At 41.9% G+C, this 25,604-nt stretch overlaps 1 protein-coding gene across 2 annotated transcripts in view; it reads right to left on the bottom strand.

Annotated features, from left to right (window-relative positions):
• Window positions 1-12,130, bottom strand: part of sema6bb (sema domain, transmembrane domain (TM), and cytoplasmic domain, (semaphorin) 6Bb) — a 149,646-nt gene extending 137,516 nt beyond the window's left edge. For both annotated transcript variants that reach the window (XM_055017381.1, XM_023299842.3), the window contains exon 1: window positions 11,265-12,130. The gene's annotated coding sequence lies outside the window, so the exon portion shown is untranslated. The remainder of the gene's footprint in view (window positions 1-11,264) is intronic.
• Window positions 12,131-25,604: the final 13,474 nt, after the last annotated feature.

Raw genomic sequence — 25,604 nt, 5'->3', positions numbered from 1 at the left:
CTCAAGAGAGAGAAAACTAATTTCAGGAGTGAAAAGGGATTATCAGATGCAAACGAAAATCTCCCCACCTCCAGACAAAGATACCGATGTAGACTTTTCATGGGAACAAAAAAGGCGTCTCAAAGCCTGCTTCAGCCCTGGATGGCAACACTCGGTGGAAGAGGCAAGTCAACTGCCACACTTGCAATTACTCCTTATCAGCGCTGGGGAGAAGACTTGACAATAGCGAGAAAATGCTGAGCTGATGTGCTCGTAAAACACAGGCAGAAGTGACTGCAGAGAGCATAATCAGCTTCCACTCTTTGCTTTTCTTCTGAATTTTGTGTAGTGACAAATATATAAATAAGAAATGAGGCGGCAGTGGTGGGTCTAGTGCGGTTTTGTGTGTGTGTGCACATGTGAAATAAGAAGCACAAACCTGTTCGAGTAGCGTTATTACATTAATGAAGATTCCTTGTGGTGGCTCAGGCTTTTCTTCTGTGGACCTGCCACAGAACTCCCATCACATTTTCTGCTTGCCTCGCTGTATTATCGCCAGACTAGGCAGGGGGCATAACCTACCCACCTACCCTCACAAACACACACAACCTGCTTTCTTTGCCACTACACAACTCGCGAAAACCGTGGAGACACAGAAAATGGAAATATGGAGATGAAGCAAGAAGGAAAAGTGTCTATATTTGGAGCCAGCTGGTTGAAGCCTGCAAGACAGTAAATTAACCATCTGATTAAGATTTCAAAAGCAGCGAAGGAAATGAACATAATGCATCCAATTAAGAGAAGAGACTAATAAATACTGAGCTTCAAGCAGTTGTTCCTTCTGCGACAATTCCAACAATGCATTCACCACTTTGCCGTCAGTTCTCTTGCGATGCATATTGCTGCATTTGTCACCTTTAATGTCACGCAGTCAGAAAAGTAGACTAAGATGCAGACAGTAATTGGTGTCTTTAGAGCTATATTTTAGGAAAAGAGGGACAGAAATTTGAACCAAAAAGCAAACAGTGGAGCCCAAGAGTTTTCCCTCTATTATAGAATGAGCCTGGAGCTGTCCTTCTATTATGGCCTAAAGCCCTGCAGAGCTTCAAAGCTACTTTGTTGTGGCTGTTAATGGTGCTGATGACAGCAGAGAGGATCCCGATGCCAGGTGAAGCAGCCTGAGCCAAAAGACAGGGGAAAAGGACAGTCGAGATTAAAAAAAATAAATCAATCAAAAACAGACTGCTCAAATAAAAAGTCTCACTCAAGAATAACTGCCATGTTCAACATTTGGCAGAATCGCCAGTGTTTTCTGCAACTAAGCTCGCCTCCTCGGGGTAACACAATTAAAGACACACTCACTGAGAGTCGTCGATAACGTCAAAACTGAGGGGAAACAAAAAATATTCCATTACAAGTCAGAGGCATGCTGGGAAGGCAGGAGGCAGACCTGAAAGGTTACTCACTGGTTGCGTGTTTCACAATTATTTGGATTATTCTCACTCATGTTTTCTCGCTTTTACAGCAACAACATGACTTTTTACGGCTGTTCTCCAAACCAGCACGAATGCAAGTGGGAAAAAAAAAAACACTCCCTTGTTACAGCCGCCCCTAATGTTTCATGGTACATGACACATCTCAGGCTTGCAAGAGCTGGGGCTAGGGCATTTTCTTGTCATGTTTATTACTTCAGTTTAAACTCTGCTATCGAGTTTCCCTGTACTGCTGCTGCTGCTGCTGCAGAGCCGGTGGAAAGCGGGGCTGGTTTTTGAAATGAAACAGACAGAACAAGCAAGGCTATTTATAAGACGCAAGCGGATAATTGTTGAAAAGGTTACAGCAGCCGCAGCAGGTAACAAGTGAGCCGCGTGTTGATGCACACAACAGGATGTCGAGGCGGCGTGGTGATGATGTCGCCAGGTAAGGACAAAGTCAAAAAAGAAAAAAAAAGAGCAGTTATTTTGGGAAGGTTACTGATGAGGAGCTCTGCCAAAATCAATACGCTGTGAGCTGAAAACAAGCAGACAGCAACCACATAACCAAATTGGAACCAACACTTGAACATTTCACTCATAAGCCTGTAACCTTCCACAGAGTATATTTAGAAGAGCAGCCAAAACAAAAGAAGTACGTATAATAGCAGCAACAAAGCACTGTTTTCTGCACACAAACCATACAGCAACATCCCATAACTGGAATACAACAAATGCATGTTCAAATATCAAGCAGAGGGATTATGGAAATGTTTGAAGCGTCACATCAAACAGCACACAAACATAAACTGGGAAACTTTTTACATAGTTTTCTTGTGTATTTAGAACGCATGTACACACAGAGAATTTCCCACAGAGGCAGAGACAGACTCACATTCTCAGACGAAGACACAAGATCGATACGGCAGCATACAACAGGGCTGCAGCAAAATATGAACACCAAGTGTGGCAAGAAATATTGAACTACGTCGTGGTTGTCTTAACAGACATGTTTGAAATAATGTCAGTTTAATGGACATATTCGTGGCACGAGATCACATTCCAGCAGTTTGGGGATATGAATGTTTTGATTATTTCTGTCCTCATTCACTCATTCATTCCACTTCCTGCTCAGCTCCTCGGGGCTAATTCATTCACTCAAACGTTCTCCTGAGTCTCGTCCCCTGTGCCTTCCTCGCTCAGCAACCAGAGAGGCGAAGGACCATGTATCATCTGACGACAGAGGCCGATCGAGGCCTGACAGACTGCCAAACCCCGAGACGCGCTACATGAGTCAAACACAAACACTCCTCCGTCGTGCAGATATGTGTTTGCATGAGTATCCATCATCGACATGTGGGAGGTGTGTGTGTGCGTCTGTGTCGAGCTCAAGAGACCAAACTCAGGAGCTTGATGATGAGGTAGGAGGATGTGGGATGATGTGGTTCGATTCGGATGTTTAGAGAAAATCAAGCCATGAAGTATGGGAGCATGAACATGCATCTAAAGGAAGATATCAAATCAACACAACGACAAAAGAAGGAAGAGAAACACCCCTTCTTGTCTTTCTCCTTCCCACAGAAATGAATGTATAAGTGAACAAGCGAATGAAAGTAAATGCTGAAGCCGGGCCGGAGCTCTGAATGTCACAGTCAGTCACTGCAGCCTCCCTCTAAGTGATGCAGACAGAGACCCATTCTGATTGCCCCACCAGTCAAGCCAAGGGGTGAAAAACATTTACATGCAAATACAAATGACCCGCTAGCTACTGTGAGCACGCTAGCTATGGTATTCCGAATGCACGGCAACCACAGAGACACAGAGCACTTGCCAATCAACAGCTCCATTGTAGCACACAGGTTTTAGAAGGAAGTGTTATGTGTGTAGGATATCAATTATTTTTGCTTTTGTGGCTTATTGGTTTGCCATTGTTACAGCTCCTCATATCAAGTGAGATGAATGTTAATGAATTCAGACTGGGACGTAAGCTACTGCATTAACAGATTTGACTGTGAAGAAGCTTAATTCCATTCAATCGTTTCCACATAACTCCGCAGAATACACACCGTCTAGCAGAATCCACTCGTCTCTGAAAGCGGCGGTGTAATGCCATGTAATCAATCAGCCACTTTCAATTTGAACAATTATGATCCACAAGCCGTCATAACAAACGTGGCTCTGTGTCCCAGTGAAGTGGTTTAGCATCGGGGGACAGACGGCTGGTGGACTGGCTGGGTCTCCAGGGGTCTTGGACGGAGGGGGAGACCCTGGCTCTGTTCCTGGCTGTCACACACGGCCGGGATACTTGGACGGAGAAGCCGCCTGCTGTCATCGGACCTGTTGCCTCCAGATGGGTCCCGGGTCTGATTCTGTGATTCCCGCCCTCAGAGAGAACACACTCTGTCCTCCTCCTCCACTCCTGATTTCATCTCTCCTCCTCTACTCATCTCACCGATAAGCACATCAGACTTGACCTTCCCTTCATCTTCTCGCCACTTTGTAACAAAGTCCACATCATCACCCTTTTTGTTCTTTAACCTTGACATTCAGCTTTTAGCTCCATGCGACGCTTTCATCTCATGTCTCACTCATTGGCTCCGGTTTCTTGGCTAAAATCCCCACTGTGTGTGCTGTGTGTAGGCGTGTGAGAGTGTGTACGTGAGTGCATGCTTGATGCTTAGGAAGATGAGCAGACGCACTGCACAGCAAGATCTCTTTGATTCAGCACAGCAGAGACCCGCGGAGAGGCTGTACATTAATTGGTGCTTCTGAGCCATTAATTTAGGGGAGTACGTTCAAGGACCCACTTTCCCTCCACTTTCCAACAGAAACAGAGGCTGAACGAGCATCCACTCAACACCCTTCCACTGTGTTCCTCCCGTTTCTCTCTCGACTCGTGGCCTTCTTTCTGCTCTCTGCTTTCCCCCAGTTACCGTACAGTTCAGCTTCATCCATAAACCATCACCGTGTCACTGCTCCTTCTTGCCTCACCCGCTCTTTCCCGTTTCTCTCTTCGCTTGCGCCATCGTCGAGCGAGGAGACAGTAGGTCACAGTCTCCGCTCAGTCCCTCCACTTCGCCAACTGCCCCCGCTCCCAGTGCCAGCAAGCCAGAGTTTTCCTTTTGTTTTTTCAGCATGACTGATTCCCTCAGGTCACTGAACGCATTAAGCTGTTAATTACCTCAAAGCACAAAACAAGTGGCAGCTTGGCAGCAAAATAAGCAGACATCGACATTTATTTATTTTTTTTATAAAGAGTACAGTCACAAGCTTAAACCAGTAAGTGAGCAAAAAGCTGCAACACCAGGAGTAAACAACTCTGTCAACAGCAGAAACCAATGAGAACATTCTAATTTTATTTTTCTGCAACTATAAAACTACACGATAGGGCCATTTAGGCTGGAAGTTCCCCTCAGAAATGAATCAGCTATAAAACAGCAGCACGATAATACCAGTCTGGCCCACGGGGCATGGTTTCTTCAGATTCATGCTGAGCTGATGCGGGAAATGATTCAGGATGTGTGTGTGTGTGAGAGCTCAGCATCCTCTCCCACCATGCAGTAGTTAAAATTTGCCTTATTAGTTATGTACTCAGTGATCATAGCAACGTAGCCGTAGATATAAAACCAAGGAGGTGTGCCTAGTGTGCCTGTGAAAGCTATAATAGAAATAAATGTTCCTATTTATATCGCATCACAGAAGAAAAATAATATAATTGCAGTATGGCTGCTGGCACTGAATGTGCTGCTCTAAGCTTTGGTTGTGGTGGCTTGTTACTTAGCCTCAGAATGTGTGTGTGTATGTGTGTGTGTGTGTGTGTGTGTGTGGGAATATGCAAGCCTTAGTGTGCCAGTGTGCATGCAGGTATTGCGGGTGGTACATGGGACCAGCCTGTCCTCCCCGTTTTCTGACCGCAGCCCCTCGTTAGTCTGTTCTGCCGAGGCTTCATAAGAGAGCGACACAAAATGTGTGAAAATAGGGGGGTAAAGCTATGTGACAAGCAAACAGGCCGTGAAAAACATTCAGCTCACAAACACAAATTGTTTATTTGTGTCCAGGAAGCAAACGTCCGTCTCCGTCACGTCTTTTCATCCCGTCCTGTATCACTCAGCCACCATGGAAACGTCTCATTCTCAGCATCCCCTGTTAGCAGCGTATTCAGATATAGGAAGGACACACTTGTATATGCGCAGACGAACACACTCCCCCTGTGGAGGTACAATAAGCCTACACGGAATGCCAGTTTTACCAACGGGAAGCATCTTTATTCAACAGCCACTTGGCCTTTGGTGAGAGCAGCTGCATTCTTTGTTCCTGTCATACTGCGCTACCTCAGGCCTCCACAACATGATACCGCTCCAACTTCTCCAAGACATTCTGTCACAGTTAAAGGGGCGCACACGCGCACACACACACACACACACACACACACACACACACACACACACACACACACACACACACACACACACACACACACACACACACACACACACACACACACACACACACACACACACACACACACACACACACACACACTAAAAAAAAAAAGTAAAATATTGAAATCACAGACTACAAACTCTGAGGAGAGACTCGCCCGTGGCTGCTGATGACAGCAGCTATATGAAGAGGGAGAGTTTTTCAAAGCAAAAATGAAAACGCGCTCATTATTGACTATATCAAGCTTCCGTCTTTGAACTTTTCCGTCTGTTCTGGATGTATAAGAGCCACGAAGACGGAGAGATGAGAGTGAAAGAGGGGAGGACAGGGGCAGGAAAAACAAATGATTAGAAGATAAAAGGCAGCGGGCGGATGATGAGGGAGCGGCAGTGTGTGATTAAATGGCGGAGGTGGTCCCGCTGGGCTACAGCCTTTATTACATTTTAATAGGGGGGCCGGATGATCCTTGACCCTTTGTGAGGCAGTGGTAGCACCTTAGTGCAGATCAAAACTAGCAGCCTTGACAAACCCCCTCCCCTGGAAGGCATCTGGGCATTGACAACGAGGTGTGTTGTATGTGTGTGTGTGAGAGAGCTTACAGGCAAATGTGTTTATCCTGCTGCTATGGCAACCCCAGCAGTAGCCTTGGGCAAATAACAACAAGCAGAGCTGTATGTATGTGTGTGTTCACCAGAGACTGTGATGTGAAGAGAGGATTTTAAAGTATGAGCACTGTGATTTAATGTAAGTCTTCAATTCATACATTTCAAAGAGCTGTCCTGCTCTGTCCTCCCTCCTCCTCCCTCTCTCTCCCCGTCTCTCCCCCATTGCGGCTGCCTTCCCCTCAATCATCAGTCCCTCCTTTTCACCTTCTCTTTCTCCCAGCTCCACATGCTAAGTGGGAACATTGTTACGGTCAATTTGTCCCATTCAGGGTCCCAGTGGGCAGTGTCCCTGCCCTGACAGCCTGCAGACAGAGACCACACTGCCTGAGAGGCCTTGACATCAAGGTCCAGAGGAGACTTTAAGGGAGGAAGGGGGGGAGGAAGAGAGGTAATGAGGGGAGCAGAGGTAAAAAAAAATAAATAAAATAGAGTGGGGAAAATGCTGAAGAGAAAGAATGACAGGGAAAAGAGAAAAAAGAGGCTGGGGGTGCCAGGTTTAACACGAGCCCCCAGATTCTACAGCTCAATAGTGTTTCGAACTCATCTGTCAATCTCAGAGCGGACCGAAGAAGGCGGCGACGCTACGCTCCCACGAGGGGAAACTTCTGAAACATCCACCAGTTTGGCTCAAATTCAGGGAAATGTAAGACAGACTGGAAAAATCTAATGACACAATCAGGTGTTTTATTCAAATTTCTGACAAAGGACGTTACACAACCGAAGCATAAAAGCTGTGTAAGATTATCGTCTGGCTGAGCAGTTCTCTTTAAGATGAGTAAACTGAAACTTGGGTGTAAAAAAGTCTGTGGCTTCAGTAGAAAGCAACTGTACTTCCTGCAAACATTCCTTAAGACAGTTAAACTCTCACCTAAGAGGCTTCTTCAGTTCTGAATTAGCCCTTCTTCAGCATACTAACTGCTATTATGTTGGTCCCAGTGTTGTAAGTTGGCCTGACATTTTTGGGTCTATTATCCAACTCAGTCGAGGGTGATATTGTTTTGTGTACATTTGTTTTGCAATGTTTTTGATGGGTAAAAGCTGTTGCATTTGATTTAGAATATAAAATGGGTATATTTCGTTGATAAATTTAAGATTTTAACATTTCTTTTATATGAGCTGATTTGGTATAGGGTCTTATAGTTTTGGATTTTATGGCTTGTGGACTTATGGATCCACATGTGGGATGTTTGTCATCTTACGTTCTAAGTTCTGAAGTTCTAAACTGAAGAAGCCCCTTGGATGAAGGCGAAACGTCTTCAACAACCTAAAAGAGAAGTCCAGTTGCTTTTCACTGAAGATCCTAGGATCAACATAAACTGGATGACTGAGAATCTACACAGACTCAAGCTTGGGATAGGCTGAATACTGGTATGACCAATAATAGGATCCAGTATTCAGCATTTTCATGATTCTCAGCACTGTTACTTCAATTAATAAAGTTCTAGAGAAGTAAATGTATGTAAAAATGTGCTACTTCGTGTCTGATGTTGTTGCCTCTTTCTCACAGCTCTGATACTACAAGTTACAACCAATCAACGCCAAGGATAAATGTTGAAAAGTTCTCTTTTAATTAAACATGTAAAACAACAATAACTGAAGGTGTTTGTATTATTCTAAATCATGACACCAAGGCTTTCATTTTTAGACAGATGATAGATAATTCATTCATCCCACTGAGGAATTTCAAGGTATCCAGTAGTTCACACATTAAAGAAAAATGAGGGGGGAAAAGGAAATATATAAATTAATGTTCAAAATAGCATCAAAGTTGTGCTGGTAGAAGCAAGAGTATATCAGTTATTCATAATCAGCCCTAAAGGAACCGCATTGGTTGACCCCTACTTTAAGTTTAAAGTAAAGGATAAAAGGACAACTGGCCCCCTGTTGCCAACCTCAGATTTCGAGTTACTACATACAAGTTTTTAACAATATGCTCTGCAATCATAGTCTCAGATTCTGGGAATTGAGGAGAGAAAAAAAAAAAGTCACATTGATGATGCAAGATTTCCCGTCCTTAAATTGCACTGCAGAAAAATGAAGCATTGTCTGGCTGATCTCTGTTTTTTATGTCTATGCTGGAACTGCCCCCAGCCCCACAGGTGATGTAACCCCTCGGCAGGGTGAAGCTGAGGGATTAAGTCACTGCGTAAAGACACCTGTTATTTTAGCACATCGGGTGCGACACTTGCTCGGAGGCGAAGGGGCTGCAGAGCGGCTGTTGGCCTCAGAAACGAGACGCAAACAGGGCGTCCATTCAAGTCTGAACGCTGCTGAATCACACTTGTACGGGCACAGACCCACTGACTCACACACATGCACAGACACACAAGGTCCATACAAGACAGGAAGGCAAACAGACGCAACGTGATGAACACTGGACCTTATGTTTCCCTCTGATGGACAAACTCTCTCTCTTTGACCCGCACACGAACAATTCTTCAAACTAATTGGCGATTCAGACCCTCGCAGTAAAGACAGCAGGGATCTGTCAGGGCCGTGTGCGTACGGTGGGATGCTGCAGATCTCCTCTAAATTAGCTAACTTTATAATAAATCACTGGGCACTGCTAGCCAGGGATTAGCCAAGCTCCAGCAAGCCGTTTGTTAAGCTGCGAGGAGAAGCACTGGGGACGGAGGGAAAAACACAGCCAAAAAGTGAAATCAGCACTGGGACCTTGGAATGGTAAACCCCCCCGCCTGGTTTCCTGGGCACACATTTAGCCTTGTTATCTGAGTTCTCCACTGACACAGAAATCCCACGTTAGTTAGGCCTTTGGAACTTTGGCTTTTGATTCTGATCTGCACTGATCATGTTTTAGTGTTCCGGACATCAGCTCCAACATCAGGTACACCGGTTTCTTCAATTGCTTTCCTTATGTTTGCCTTACATAATTCTCTGTGTAATCTTTCCCCCTACTGAATCATTTCTTTTGGAAGGAGTAATGCTTCCTACAGTCTGGTTATTTATATACTGACTGAGAAAACATTTATCCTCTCTCCCCTGCGTGGAAAGGAAACTCTTTAGAGGTAGCTTATTATAAAACCCCTTCAATATCATTGAAGGAAAAGACATTTTGGGAGACTAAAAAAGAAAAAAAGCAGGAAAATGAACATGCTGTGTCTAAAGATGACCAGAATCTCCTGGAAAGCCTCCATTCTGAACTCTCAAAGTGTCTCATCCTTGCAACTGCATCCAGTGGCACATGAAGATCAGAGATCATATCAGACGGGTATTTCCTCTGTTGTCTATTAATTCATTCCCTGTAGCACTTTGTCTTGTAATTACCATTGGTGTGACGGGCCTACAAAAAGCATGTCAGCCTGCGAGAGAGAAAAGGGCGTCACTCCTCCTCTTTCAAGTCAAAGAAGCAGCAACACCCAGATGATCAGACAGTATCTAGTTTATGATCATCTCCCCCTCTCATCCCGGCTTCTTCCCCCTCTCACCACCTCTGTGTATCTCCCCTCTGTGAGGATTCTGCTGCAGAACATCAAGCCTCTGTGATGTATCGTCTGAGCAGCAGGGGAGGAAGGATCTCGGCTGTAACCTGCAGCAGCACCCCTGAGCCCCGGCTGTCAGAGCGGGTGACAGCCCCGAGGAAGACGAATTAAAGAGGCTCTTGTCCTCCGAGGGTTTGACTGAGCGACAGCAAAGGTTTCGTGGAGGTGCTGGTATTCCTTTGGCTCGCTCTGGACAAGGTTTTTTTCCTCTTTTTAGATGTCTCCCCTCCTACTCTTCTCTCCTCTCACATGCACTAGGGCTCATTATAGGAATGCCCTGACCCTTTGGGGACTTTACTTACTTCTCTCCTTCCAGTCCACAAACCTCGGCGCTGGACAAAAAGCCAGCTGAATGGCAATTTGAATTTGAAACAGGGGCCACAACAAAAAACACTCCCAAACGGGGGGAAAACTTTAGGGAAACTTGGAGCCAGCTAGTGAGTGTTTGCGGTCCTTATCCAAGAAAATAAAAAATGTGATTCTGACACCATCCAGGCAAACTAGCTCAATGTACTGTAAAGATAGCAGCTACTGCAGAGGGAGAGAGGGAGGGATGGCAGAGCCTCCAGGCAGGAATAGTGGGCATTAGAGGCCCAGCGGGTAGGACTGTGGAACAGACACAACCGCCAGCAGATAACATACAATCACACAACTCAGAATGTACAAACAAACACAGTGGGAAAGGAGGCAGGAGAGGGAGACTCCACAGTTCTGCAACTCACTGGATTCTGCTTTGCAACAATGTCAAAAAAAAGGGGAGGAAAATCCCATTCACCACAGCAGGGAAAGTCATGAATTTCACATTTTAAACCGTTTTCTGACACATCACAATGCAAGCAATGATACATTTTTCTGTTTGAGACTATTTCAGGCACAAAAGTCAAGGTGAGGAGTGAGTGTGAATCCAGCAGATGGTGTTTTAAAGCGCCTCTCCAGCCTTCGGACAGCTGAAAACCTGCTCGTTTTGTGCGTGGCTGCAAGCTACGCAGTATGATATTGAGAATTACACAGTGAAACCCATCGCAGCGCCCAAGATACCAAAGATTACAGATCGCCCTGGTATTAATGATTGACTCAGTTCATTTTAATCTATTTTTTATGACAGAATTCCTTCGTTTTTGATCAATTTATCCAAAGCATCAAGGCGCGACAGAGCCTCAGAGCGCACAAACCCACTACCACCGAACACAACTGGGGTCACTTACCTCTGATTATCTGGGGAAAGGTGCCGCCGAGAGAACAGCAGTATCAGTCAATTCTGTGTCCCAGTGGATCCCCCACCCCAAAAAAAATCCGAGTGATCAGAGTGTGGAGAGCAGCAGCCTCGTTAGTGCGTTACCAGAATCCTGTGCAGGGGCTTTTGGAAAACTACTCCTCCCTGTCGCACCTGTCTCTGGCAAAAACTGATCCCGTACGCCGGCCTGACATCCCTAAGACAACTGTCTCAGGGGGTTGTGTGTCCACCCCCCTGCTCGTACACACACACACACACGCATGCACACACACGCGGCACCACCTGTCCCCGGTGCAAAACAGACCCACAAAGAGCTTCTATGTCGCGCAACGACACATGGCTTTTCCCTCTTCTCTGCTCCGTTTCAGTCTCTGCAGCACCAAGAGCTCCTCAAAGACAGCCGTCCGAGATCCCCAAGTAATCTGGAGAGTGGCGAGTGATGAACAGGCTGGAAAAAACCCATCCAGCACACGACTGGCACCGAAATTCACATCTGCCAGCTTCCTCTTTCCTCGCTCGCCCCAGTTGCGTTATCAATCTCCCCACAATAGTTGGTCTATTGGTCTATTTCGCCGCTGCGCACGACTGCTGCTCTGTCATTGCTGCGTCTTTTCCCCCACCTCGGGTCTCAGTGAAAGAAAAAAATGAAATAAAACTGTGTTCCTTTCTCTTCGTATGCGCTCCCAGGCTTGGAATCCGGCGCACGGCAAAGTGCCATTCATCGGTTTTTTAATTTAAAATCTAAAATAGTTCCTCTTCCTTGAGCTCCGGAGCTTTTTGGGTGAAGTGGGAGGACCGCGGCGTTTGTCTTCTAGCGGTAGTGTGAGCTACAGCATCTCCAGCACTACTGTCATCCACGGGAGACTCCTGGAAGCCTGTTAGTGCCAAAACGTGAAGCAGAATTACGCAGCGACTGGAATGGAATTGATTAACGACTAATTGGGTTTAATTGCGAGGCGTCAAATCAGCCACAACCTCATGAATATCAAAGCCAGGCTCCTCCTATTGTCCAAACTGCATTTGATGGTACAATAATAACGTGGAATAACTCAGCTTGACAGGCACGTTTGAGGTCAGATTCCACCTGGGGCGCACACCTGAGAGGAGACGCTGTTCTGGGTTTAATTCTATTACAACGAAGCTTTATGCCTTAAATACAAGCAACAAAAGAGTTTAAAAGTTTGCTGACATTTAAATGAAACCACGAGGCTGATTCAAAGCAGTTTCTCCATAATAGTGAGCATTTATTCCTGCTTTTTAAGACTAAGAAGCGTGGAAAGTGCATAAAAGAAGCTTTGTGAATCCAAATCAGCAGCAGTGCTCCTTTTATGTCTTCACTATTTTACTGCTAACAAACATAAAGGCAGTTTAAAACATTTTTAAATGAATTATTCTGAACTGATTCCCTTGAAAATTCAACCGTAACTCAGTCAACAGGGCAGGAAACCTGTCAACTTGCATTGAGCTTCATCCAGCATCAATATTTCAGTAGAAAACACACTTCAGTGGAAACACTTTTAATTGCAGTTCCTGAAAGTCCCGTTCTCTTGTATTTCCATAAAACAATTCACAAAACTTGAAAACACAGTTTCCATGAACGAGTTTTAAGGACTCTCTGCATTTGCATCTTCTCATTGAGTCTAAATTAACACAACAGAGGAATAATTTAGTCTCATTAAAGCTCAATAAGCCTCCAGCCAAACCTAATTGTAGCTCTATATAACCACAATTTGGGGTTTGTGTTTGAAATTAATGTGTAATCAGTTGTGTTTTAACAGCGCTGCTATGATCCCAAGTAGGAATTTAACCCTTGTTCAACATAGTTTGCATATACAAAGACCGCAGACTGACAAGAAAACACCAATTATAGAAAAATATTAACTTATTTCTCCTCAGAGCATAATTAGTCGTGTTAATGATGTCATCTGAAATTAGGATTTGTGAGGAAATTTCATTTGCATATTGTGGAAAAAGAAACTACTTTTGCAGCTCTAGCATCATCCGCATCAGTATTTAAAAGCTTTTGATGCTGCATTTTCAAGTTATTTCTCTGATACTTCTCCAAATTCCCGCAGTGCCAAATCTGGCTAATCTTGGTCTGCTTGGAATTGTTGCCTAAAAAAAAAATAAAAAAGATCACTGACTGCATCCAAGGCTGTTTTATAGAGATATATTCTGGATTTATAGCAGCCTTATGCACCTTGGAGCTCTAAGAAATAGAAAAGCCCTCCTCAAATCCTCCTCTTTCCACATGCCTCCTTCTTGCTAACTCCCTCTGCAGCTTCAAAACGGTTGCATTTGTGCTTTTTTTTCCCCACAGTTACACCATCATACACACACAATTTTAAACTTAGATCATATAATCGGACATAGACTTTTACAATTATGACATAAATATGAAATTATGTGTCGTATTTCTGACCTTTGACGTCATCTTATTTTAGGAATATCAGTGCAGATAGGGAGACCGGGTATAGTTGTAACACTTTTTTTCAGCACCTTCAACTCACTGAATTTTTGAGTTGGAGTTCTCAGACTTTGATACAACATACCCACATTTGTTTACTAAAATGGCCCCAAGTCAAACCTCTGCAAGAATATCACAGACCTGATGAGGTGATGTTAAATACATGGTGACCCTTTGTTACAACCTACCCCACTACCGGGGTAAGTTGTAACACATGCTGGGGTAATTTGTAACAAGTAGGCAAAAAAAAAGAAAAACAGTGGCCACACCCTGTGATATGCTTCAATAAGAGGTTTACTGAAATAAAATTCGATTCTACTCTGGTCTCCAGTGACTAACCTGTCATATGCTTACCTCACGTGGAGTCAGTCCATAATACAGGTCTGCTGCCTGAGTCAACGAATCTGCTAACATTTCCTCCTGCACCTCAGAGAAAACTTTCTTGCTGCTCCAGTAACCTACACTGGGAAGATCACTGGACCCCTGGTCTCTCATCTTCTGTAGTGATCTGCAGTATCTGCTCAGTGTTACATGACAGATCCCATGAGCCTTTGCGACTGAACTGACTGATTTGCCCTTCTTTGTGACCTCATCAGATGTTCTTTTAAAAACGTCTGCAGGAACACCTCTGTCAGTCTTTCTTTTCCACTGCCTAGGCATTCTGTAACATGATTAAAATCAAGAAAGTGTTCGTAGTTGTATGGAAGGGGATGGTTGTAACACTTTTTAAAGATGTGTTACAACCCACCCTACCCCTGTCAGCCATTGTTTAGCTAGCTGTATTAGCATAGTGGGTTGAAATAGCAGGGGAAAATACATCACATTTTGCCTAAGAAACTACAATTTATTGTAACATAAGTCACATGGGGCTGCACAGTGGTGTAGTGGTTAGCACTTTCACCTTGCAGCAAGAAGATCCCTGGTTCACGTCCCGGCTTTCCCGGGATCTTTCTGCATGGAGTTTGCATGTTCTCTCTGTGCATGCGTGGGTTTTCTCCGGGTACTCCGGCTTCCTCCCACAGTCCAAAAATATGCTGAGGTTAATTGATCATTCTAAATTGCCCGTAGGTGTGAATGTGAGAGTGATTGTTTGTCTCTGTATGTAGCCCTGTGACAGACTGGTGACCTGTCCAGGGTGTCCCCTGCCTTCACCTGAGTCAGCTGGGATAGACTCCAGCCCCCCCCCCCATGACCCTAGTGAGGATTAAGCAGTGTATAGATAATGGATGGATGGATAAGTCACATGGTTTTATCTGCAATAGTATAAGTACTAAACACAACATAGTCTTGGTCAAAAAAATTCACTTTCTTACCTCAAAATCATTTTTTTCTCTATAGAATCTACATGCACCTGTTTACTGCCTTGACAGTCACTGTGTGTGATGGGGGGCGGGGAGTGGGTAAATACTGAAATGATCATGTGACTCCTATCTTATCCCTGATTAGAGGAATTGGTGGTGTTACAACTCTCCCCATGTTACAACCACACCTGGTCTCCCCTATACCAGATGAGGAAATGTGCATTTATCGCCTTCAAAATGACTGACAGGCTGTCTGATACTTTAAAATGAGGTCTCATTCCAAACATGCACTCAGTAAATAGTTGCATCTATTAAAAACTGCATAGACAGATCTGGCTGATTTCGCCCGGAGGTCCCAATGCATTGGTATTTTTAAAAAGCACAAATTAAAACAGGAACAGAAAACAACAATATGAGGTCATTTGGAACAAAAGAGATGGAAAAAGTTATGAAAAATTGGAATGAAAGAGCAAAGTGCACATGAGAAATGGCAAAAAGTTTATACCTTCAGGGTCTCGGTACCTGAATCAGTAGGATGAGGGTTAAAAGTCATTCAGCCCTCCATAAACAAGCATGTAAAGAAATTCTAGTGGACAATGCAGCGTTACACAGTGAGTGTTAAAGGAGTTAAAGCCTGCCGGACGATGCCATGAAATTGCTGGGAGCCAAAGCCACTTTTAAGCTTTGATTCATGAATAATTAATGCTGAAATAATGACTTCTACAGGCTTGAAGACTCGTGTGTGCAGCTCACTCTCTATGCCGTCTCAATAAATCTTCCTCTCCGAGCAGCCTGACAGCCTTCATGCCAGCTGCTAATCAGCTGTGGCAAATCAGACGGCTCGACCTCTGATTTTGGGGAAAATATGCAAAAAAAAAGAGCTATCACTGAATCTAATTTAGCCCGAGGATATTTTATTCAAGCGTCTCAGGGTAAGATATTGTTACTTCAGGTTCATTAAGTGAGTAAAGGTCTTCTTTTTTAAACATAAGCAGTAATTTTGGGCCTCGGATGGTATTTGTAAAGAAACGCCAGAAGGCACTAAAAGGCTTTGTACACAAATCCACTGAGATTGTGTGCAGCTCACAATGTGGCCTAGTCTTGTCTGACATTCATGTTATTGTAGGACATTGCTTTGCTTGTTGTTTGCTGTTTTGTTTTTTCCTTATCATCATTTGCACAGCCCAAATGTGCTCTCCACCATTGTAATACTTATTAACATTATTCATCCTGCTTACCTTATCATCCCATGCTGCCTGCAACTTTGTAGCTTCCACAATTAAAACTTAAAAAGAAAACTTTTCCTTTTTCCAGAGGAGACCTGCTGAAAGTCTTTGTACTGGCTGACTGTGGTTACAACAGAGGACACCTGTCTGACAGCAGTATCATTATTCAGGCAGACACAGTTTCACCAACAGTGGAATAATGATGAGTTCTTCTCACTCGCTTGAATTTTGTCGCTTCCGTTGCTCTCAAACCGGCATGTGTGTGTGTATAAGAAGCTAAATCAAGGTGTTCTGTCTTTTCAGTCAATGCAGCTGCAAAGGACACAATACCTTTGAGTGTTTGGAATGAGTGAGCAAATCAGTTCTCGCTGTGAAACGCGAGGAAAAAAAATCCCCTGTTCAGAAGGATTTCGATAAAATGTTGTGTACACTCCTGAGTAGATGTTGTACGCATGTTGAAGTGCATGTTTATTCCTTTATCCCTGCAGCTGCACTGTGATTCTGCCAAAAATCCAAGCAGGAAAGTATTTTGACTATTGCAGTTAATCCTCTGAACCTTTTTTATTTAAAAGAAAATTACCAATACAACACCATTTATCAGAGCTAGAAACTGTAATAGCAGAAAGAACTGACTTATTGACAGTCCATGAACATATCATTTGTGACATGCAGTTCTGTTGGGAAACTTAACCAAATCTAAGCTTAAAATCATGATATTCCCTCACAATCACTATATTCTTAAATTTACAAAAAATACATGGTTGGCTTTAACCAGATTCGGTTAAAAAAAAAAAAAAAATTCTGCCCTCCTTATCACAACTAAAAATCTATGATCCACTGATTTGACAACAGTCTTGTGTCAAAAATTCTGCTTTTTTTTTGCTGACCTAGGTTGAACTGCAGGATGTGTTCATACAGAGCAGATAGGAAACAAGCATAGAAACAAATCAAAACTGTAAATACATAAATAACTATAGCATATGGAGCCACCGTTTTGTTTCCCAGTATTGGTAACACCTGCGGGCTCTCAGAAATGTTGTACATATTGATTCCAGTGTTTTTCAGTTTTTATAAAATGAATTATCAAAGAAATACAACTTTTGCTTTTTCTTTGACGTAATTTATGGCATCCTAACTGTGTTGTACTGCATGCAAGACATTTTTAAGTTTTCTCACAGATGTGCTGTTTTCATAGTGGTGCAGAATTGAATGCTGCAATGATAAATGAGTATGAAATTATATTTCCTCAAAATCGCTGTATTGTACATGGTCTCATTTTAAAATTTGAAAAATAAATAGCTGTCTCTAAAAATATTCTCTTAAAAAAACAGTCATGTGACAAAAGAAAGAAATATTTAGGCTGAATTAAGTTGAACTGCAGGCTGTGTGAGGATAGGAAACAAGCATAGAAATTAATTAAACATGTAAATACATAAAATATCCATAGCATGTGGAGCCACCTTTTTATTCAGGATTGGTAACACCTTTGGGCACATGAAAAAACAGCCACACATGTTGATTCCGGCTTTTTCAATTTTTAGAAAATAAATATTTGAATATATGCAACTTTTTTTCTTTTTAATGACTTAAGGCAGTCTAACTGTGTTGTACTACACAGGAGATATTTTCTGAGTTTTCTCATGGTTGCGCATATTGTTTCCATAGTGCTATAGAAATTAATTTTGCTGTGAAAAATGAGCCTGGAATGAGTAAGAAATTACATTTCTTCAAATGTACATGGTCTCATTTTTAATTTTGCCCAAAATACATGGTTGGCTCTAACAAGATTCTGTTAAAAAAAATATTAGGTACCAGGTACCAGGTACCAGTATTGGTAATACCTCTGGGCACTTGCACCTGTGTTGTACTGCACAGGAGACATATTATACTTTCTCATGGTTGTGCTGTTTCTATAGAGGTGCAGGACTTCATGTTACAGTGAAAAATGAGCCCACAATGACTAAGACATGTAATGGGACAACAAACACCCAGAAACTGCTGAGGGGTCAGTGTGTTTGTGATCTGTGCTTTTAACGAGCTAGTTATGTCATAATGGTACGTTTAGTGAAGAGTAGCAAAATAAATGAAGAATAAGACATAGTAACATAAATTTATACAGCAAATTTAATGTGCAATATGCATGCCTGTCATCGCTACTGGTCACATCAGAGTATGAAACTGAACAAGGATGCATGTATTTGCCTCTGAATTAAACTTCTCATTTATCAGATGGAATAGGCATTACTTTGTCTTTAAACAGGCTACCTATATAGTTTCACTTTAAGAACAGTTTCTTTAGTATTTGCACTTTCTTTGACTATTTCCATTTGTATCTCCACATTTAGGGAGAGAATACTTTTATTTGGCCACATTTTCTGAAGCGATGCAGTAAAATTACTCTGCAGAATTTTTGATTTCAGCCATCTATGATAAATACATGACTACTTTAGCGGTCACTATAAAAAGGAGCCCAAGAAAAATTCATTACCTGACATTTCCTTTGGCTCCACTGAGCTCTTTTGCATTTTTGTTGTCTGTTTTTTGGTCACATCCATGTTGCTTTAGTTCTGTTTTGACAGTGCTTATTTCTTTTCACAGCAGGCTTTTTTTGTTTTTTAAACCAGGCATGTTCCTCAGGAGTTGACCATAAGAAAGAACCATGAATATTGGACTTGTGTTTGCCAGAAACTCCCATCTACTGCCCAAAAATAGCAATTAAATAGGAAAACCCTAATAAATCATGCGATGAGGAAAGACTTCCATGCTGATTCTCAGTGTAAACACTGCAGCTGCTGCTGACAGCACTGCTCTAGCGTTCTAATATTAAAATGCTCTCCAGAAGTTTCTCTTTTAAATCCCCAGATTAGCTTTATTATTCTGTTTCCAGCTACTTTGCATAGAAATGATTCAGGACACAGAAACTTTGAGCCATGTTCAACAAAAGAACTTAGACCGTTTCATCTCCTGTCAAAGTTTGTGTGCCGACAATAAATAAATAAAGAAATATTCGTTTTGTTCATCCTCTTTCCTTTCATCCCACTCAGTGTGTCAGAGCAGGCAGGCAGTAGACCTGAGCGTGATAAAAAGTGGGGGGAAGAGCTGCCACGAAAAAGGCGAGGAGGAAGCTTAGCAGCCAAAAAAAAAAAACCCTACAACCTTTGATGGGGAATGCACTTTCTAATCTTTCAACAACATGGGGAAAAGGGGAAGGGCAGCACAGTCCCTCCCAGCTTCCCCCATGGGGGAGCAGCAGCAATAAGGGATATGCTGATTCCAGAGTTAGATGAACTTTTCATGACAAGAGCAGCTTTTTGTCTGCAAACTTCTACTTCAGCAGAAACATGCAAAATAAAGATGCCTCAGTCTCCAGTGTGACCATTTTCCTGTCTCACCAAAGTAATCACATGGTTCAGCAGGCTGCGAACAAAGCACGCGCACGCACGCACACACACACACACACGCACACACACACACACACACACACACTGCATGCAGAGCTCATGTAATCAGACCCAGTAACCCCAGTGGCTCAGCAGTCAAAACGACGACTCAACTCCAGTCAAAAGAGCCGAAATTAGCGGGATTCACATTTCCAGATTCAAAGATTATGACAAATTCATTAATATTAAGAAAGCTCATGAAACATTCAAAGCGGTAAACAAATCAGTTTGAAATGACTGTATTTGTCATGCAACTGGGATGCCAGACGTGTTTGAGCAGTTTAAGCTGTTAATCAGCAGCACAGTGATTTGTAAATGGCTGCTGTAAAAGCAATCTTGATGCAATAAGTGGCAAATTTGTGTGATGCCGACAACTCTGTACTGAATTGTTGGATCAAATTACATGATACCCAAAGTGTAGATGCTGATTTTGTAGGTAGTTACTGTTTTCTCCTTTTCTTTACTCAATAATTCCTTAAAAATGAAGGTGAAATTGCTACAGAAAAATGAGAAGAAATGTAAATGCACAATGCTAAAAAAGCAGTAAATCAAATTTTTGCACCTTTTCTGAAAGGTTAAAAGACACTAAATGTAGTTTCAAGTTGACATGGTCCACAAAGCGACACTGCCATCACAAAAGCAGGAAGATAATTAACATTCATTTTAGAACTGTACGGTACTTTATTTTAACTACAGGACAAATACATTTTTTACAGAGTAGCTAATATATTTAACTCACTGTACAGGTTCTAACAGAGTTTCCCTTCATTTTGATTAGATTTTAAAAATGGAGGTTTTTTGTGTGACATGAAAAAAATACTAATTTTACACAATTTTCTCGGTGCTGCAGAGCAGAAAAGGGAATATTACCTGATTAAAACACTTCGCTTTCTTTTTCTCAGATTCACAAAAACATTTGCATTTGAGTGTTTGTACTGAACAACACCACAAAACAAAGATGACCTTGATAGTGACAGTCGTGATGTGAAACTCTGCTTCATCTATATTCAGACAAAACATCAAGGCAGTTAGCCCAGTTTCTGAATTGCTCCTCTTCTCAGCGTGACATGTAAACAATAAAGCCAAAAGATTTGGATAACAAACATTTTGTCTGCTGTGAATGAAAGCCACAATAAGGCTCCTTTCATAAATGACGGATGTTTGCTCGACTTACGCAAAACAAGCGATATCAGTTTAATATTTACCCGTCTTTTTCCGTCTTATTCCATTCCGTCGAGTCTAATGGTAATTGTCACTAAAACTTAAAAGTAAATTCATGGGTTGATTCCAGGTGGGTTTTTACTATCCAAATAAATAAGTAATAATTAACACTCAGTGTGTGTAAATAGACTGGATCACCTGGCTGTAAATTACATGGGACCAATCTGGATGACTTTATTATTACTGTGAGGCACTGCTGAGGCAGCCATCAATTTGTCATTATGAATGAAGTGCAGAGATGACAAGGTAGAGGAAATGAGATGTGGATATGAAGGCAGAGGGAGGAGAAGAGGGCAAGCCCATTCTGCTGTGAAGATATCTGAGGAAAGTCGTTTTGGAGAAAATAGCGGAAAAAGGATCAAAGAAACAAAAAAAAAACAACAACAGTGAAGCAGAGGGAATGTGATCAATAGGAAAACATACTGAGATATCTTTTATGCTAGGAGATGAGAAAAAAGCCAAGCTGAGGGAATCGATGTATGGTGAAATCCTGCACTCTGCCTCACCTCGCTGAGCCAGCAACACATCAGGCCTTTTGTTTGGGGAAGGGTCACAGTAATGCAGCATCACTGTCAGGACTCATACAATCACAACACTAAAGGGCCATAAATATTTCAGGGCTGCTTCAGTGTTTCTTCTGCACCTCCACCGTGGCAGCTGACCCGTTGTCAGGGCTCTGGGATGAAATAAGCTCTCCAAAATAAACAGTGGAGACCCAGAGTAACAGAAAGACACGGGTTCAAGAAGCAAGTCATAAAACCCAGTGCGAAGAAATTGTGCATTCTCAGGTTTAAAATTACCTGCTGGCCACGGCGACACACAGCTGTCTTTGTGTTTTTTGTTGCTTTTCATTTTGTATGTTGCATGCAGTGACCTGGCATTTCCCATGTTCTCTCAGCGTGGCCACAAATCTTTGAGATTATGTGTTTTAAGGTCTGCTAGAGGTCCCCACAAATCACTTTTCCAATATCCTTTAAGCCGAAGGCACAACAGTCATAAATGTCTGTAGCCAGTTAAGTTGTCCTCACAGGGCAAATTCTACTCAAAAGATTAAAGACCATTAGTCTTGCAAAAAAAGTTTAATGTACAAAGTAGATGACTTTTATGAGCTTTCATTTAGAGCTTCCACTTTATGATGGACACATTTTCAGCCCTCGTACACTCTGATGTATAATTAGTTAAACTTGTATAAAGCATTTAGGGTTTTTTGAGTATGGACAGATAAACTCATTGAAATTCAAGCTTGTTAGAAATAGTTATAATAATACAGCCCAATAATATCAGACTCTTGGAACTCAATATGTATTTATTAAGCGAATAACTCTACAATTTAAAAAACAGCCTATTGTATGTTATGTGATTTAAGTAAGTCATAGGTGCAGAACATTTTCATGTTAGCAGTAGTTTTTGTTTTCATCCATAAGAAGATTGAGACGACTGTAATGTATGCAGCTATAGTAAATATGTAATGTGAAAATTTAAATTTGCTTTTCATGTGGTTATATATATCTCAGGATATTAGCAGTTCTTGGCTAGCATGTCTAACTGTCTGCAGCCTCCTCTGGTTGCCTAGCAACTGCATCTGTCGAAAAGATACCTGAAAACAGACAGTTGTTGATTTTACGCTTTTTTTATTGCATAGATGAAACAAGTAATATATAACAAGTTAATTTGTGAAATGTTCTGAGAAAGTCGTGCAAAGTTTTACCAATGTTTGCAGCAGGAAATTTTCTTTAAGCAGCCAGCAAGATGTTTTTATAGGCACGTTAGCTACAGATGTTCTAAAAATGTTTGGTGATAAGGTTGTTGGATGGTTAGGCTTTAACGTTCTCAAAACTTGTTACACTGAGAACATTCTTCCTTTCTTATCACAGAACATTGTGGGAAAGTTTTGTAGATTCTATAATGTGTTCCGTTGTCAACATTCCTAAAACATTCTAAGAACATTACAGGCAGAATGTTTCACTTTTGTTAATATATCAGATTACAGGAATGTCTTTTAAGGAACGTTCTGTCCTCTGTGGTCTCGATAACATTTTGAAAACATTTCTGAATGTTGCATTGAGAATGTCCTTTTAACTTAAATGTCTATTATCTCAGCAAAGAGGCAATGTTCCACCTTTACTGTATCACATTAAAGAAACATTATAAAACATTCTATATAAAGAACCGTTTTGTCATCTGAGGCCTCAAGATCATTGAGAACTTTTTGGAATGTTGGTTTGAGAACGTTCTTCCTTAGTTTCCATTGAACATTGTGGGAAAGTTTTACAGAAGAACACTCTATAATGTGTTCCCTCAACAACATGCCCAAATTGTCCTCATAATACTGCAGGAAGAATGTTCCACCTTTGTTGATGTATCATAGTACAGGAATGTTTCATAAAAACCTTTTGAGGCCTTGGGAGAATCTGGAAAGCATGTTCTGAATGTTGGTTTGAGAACGTTCTTTTGTTGTCACGGAGCATAATCTGTGTGGAAATGACTTTTTTCTTTAAACATTTATGTAACAGTTACCTTTAAAAATTTACATTATTTTATGTTAGTTAATCATGTGGGAATGTTTTCTGCTGGCTGGGTTTTGTTATGGTTCTACAAAGCCAGACTAGCTGTTATGCTATTGTCTTTATGCTAAGCTAAACTAAGCTAATCGCTGTCATCTTGATGCGGCTGCATACAGATAGGTGACAAATTAAAGGAAACACTATTAGGAGTCTAACTCAGCTACCATGTACTACTAGAAAAGCTTCCATGCCCCTTTGCATTGATTCTCCAAGTCTCTGGAACTCTATTGGAGGGATGGACACCATTTCCCCCAAAGATTCTGGCACATTAAGGGTTTTGATGATGATGTTAGAAGATACTGTCTTATACAGTGGTCCAAAATCTCACATAGGTGTCTAACTGAGTTGAGTTCTGATGACTGTAAAGGTCACAACACATGATTCACAACAATTTCATCAAACTACTTATTGACTTCATGTGTCCAATGAATAGATGCATTGTCTTCCTGGAGGAGACCACTCCCATGAGGACAGAAATGCTTCATCATAGGACAAAGGTGATCACTCAGAACTATTTGCACTGATCTGCATTGACGCTTTGCTTAAAAGGGACAAACTAGGACAGCAAAATGCCCACAACAGCATCATAGAGCCACCAGATTCCCCAGTGTAGGGTCTAAGAGTTTAAGTTTTCCTTTAAGTTTTAATTTTAGTGTTGAAATAAGAATTTGTCACGGTTTTCTCATCTTATTCTCAGGAAAAAAACAAATAAACAGCTATATAAACACTTCACCTCCATGCATTTTCAGGTCAAGATACTCCGATCAATACCTTCTGTATGAAAGAATGTTAATAATAAATACTACACTTATCAGAATGCAACTCAAGGTCAACCTCCTGCCTCTTTATGATTTTAACACAGAGAAGTTCTCACACAGCCGGTGCATTACCCCTGGTTATGCCTTATTAATATGCTATTGGTCAGAATGTAGTAAGGGCAGAGGTCCGTATCAGCTTTCAATCAGCAGATGATTTGTCGCTGTGTTGTATGTTACTGATACTTTGTGTTTCAAGCCCCCGGAAATTTGTTGCAGGATGTTGGAAATAAGATTCCCGCCAATGGTGTGGTGCAAATGAAACCAAGCAGATCTGGTCCGCCGTTTAACAGATGGAGGACGATTTCTGCAGCTTCGAGGCTGCGAGCAATGAAGAACAGAAGGTGAAGCAGGAGGGAAAACAAATGCTGAGAAAAAAGGAATGTTGCATTCGCTGTACACCTGAGACTTGTGGTTTAATAGTAAACATGAAACAGAGCGAATGGATTTCATTACAGTGTAACCGTTTTGCTCTTTTCATCGCATACCACATCCTTTTGTGAAGGATATCTTATTGAAACAGTCAATCTTCCATCCAGAATGCTTCAAAAAACCACCTGTTTTTACTATCTTAAAGCTTTTATCGTCGTCACCTTTGCGTATTTTGTTCAATTTGCTGTGATTTTTGATGCTTTTTTCAGGTAATTGCAGGATATGAACATGTCACAGGGTTTTTGATATATGAAAATCTGCCGTTTTCTATACATTCATTGTATGTTGTAATTTCTGTATTTCTGCACCATGGTAGCTCTTTACCAAATCAAAATTTCTATTTACTCTGGAAAAAATGATCATGCAGATAAACCCTTATATATGAGATTCTCAGATTCTTCTCTCACGTCCATGAAAATTTGGCCAAATTGCTAATTTGCTGCTCTGTTATCATGAAAGGTGTGTCTCTGGGAAAAAGAAAGAGAAGGAAAGGGGTAGTGGGAGCTGGTCGGGGAGAGCTAGGGGACAGTGGAGTGATCATTTTACTCCAAGGGATGAGTGATTTTCTTGTTATCTACTAATCTTCAATTACTCCATATCCAGAACAATTCTGCCCTCAATCAACAGATCCAGTGGAGCAGAGTTAAGAGTTAAGCAGGAACAGATGAGAGCCTTCGGGGCACATGTTGCTCGTGCAGGGGGGAGCGTGGTGGCTCTGGTGTGCATGGATGTGGATGGATTTTATCTAAAGGGACACAATGCACAGGCTGAAAAGGCTCGGTTATTCACAGAGGAAAAGCAGATTGAGGACTGGGGTCAGGACAACACGCCCATGTTTCCCACTT

This window comes from Amphiprion ocellaris, chromosome 2 (genome assembly GCF_022539595.1).
Source record: "Amphiprion ocellaris isolate individual 3 ecotype Okinawa chromosome 2, ASM2253959v1, whole genome shotgun sequence".
Lineage (NCBI taxonomy): Eukaryota > Metazoa > Chordata > Actinopteri > Pomacentridae > Amphiprion > Amphiprion ocellaris.
The sequence above is the reverse complement of the archived record's forward strand: the minus strand, read 5'-3'. Positions and strand labels throughout refer to the sequence as shown.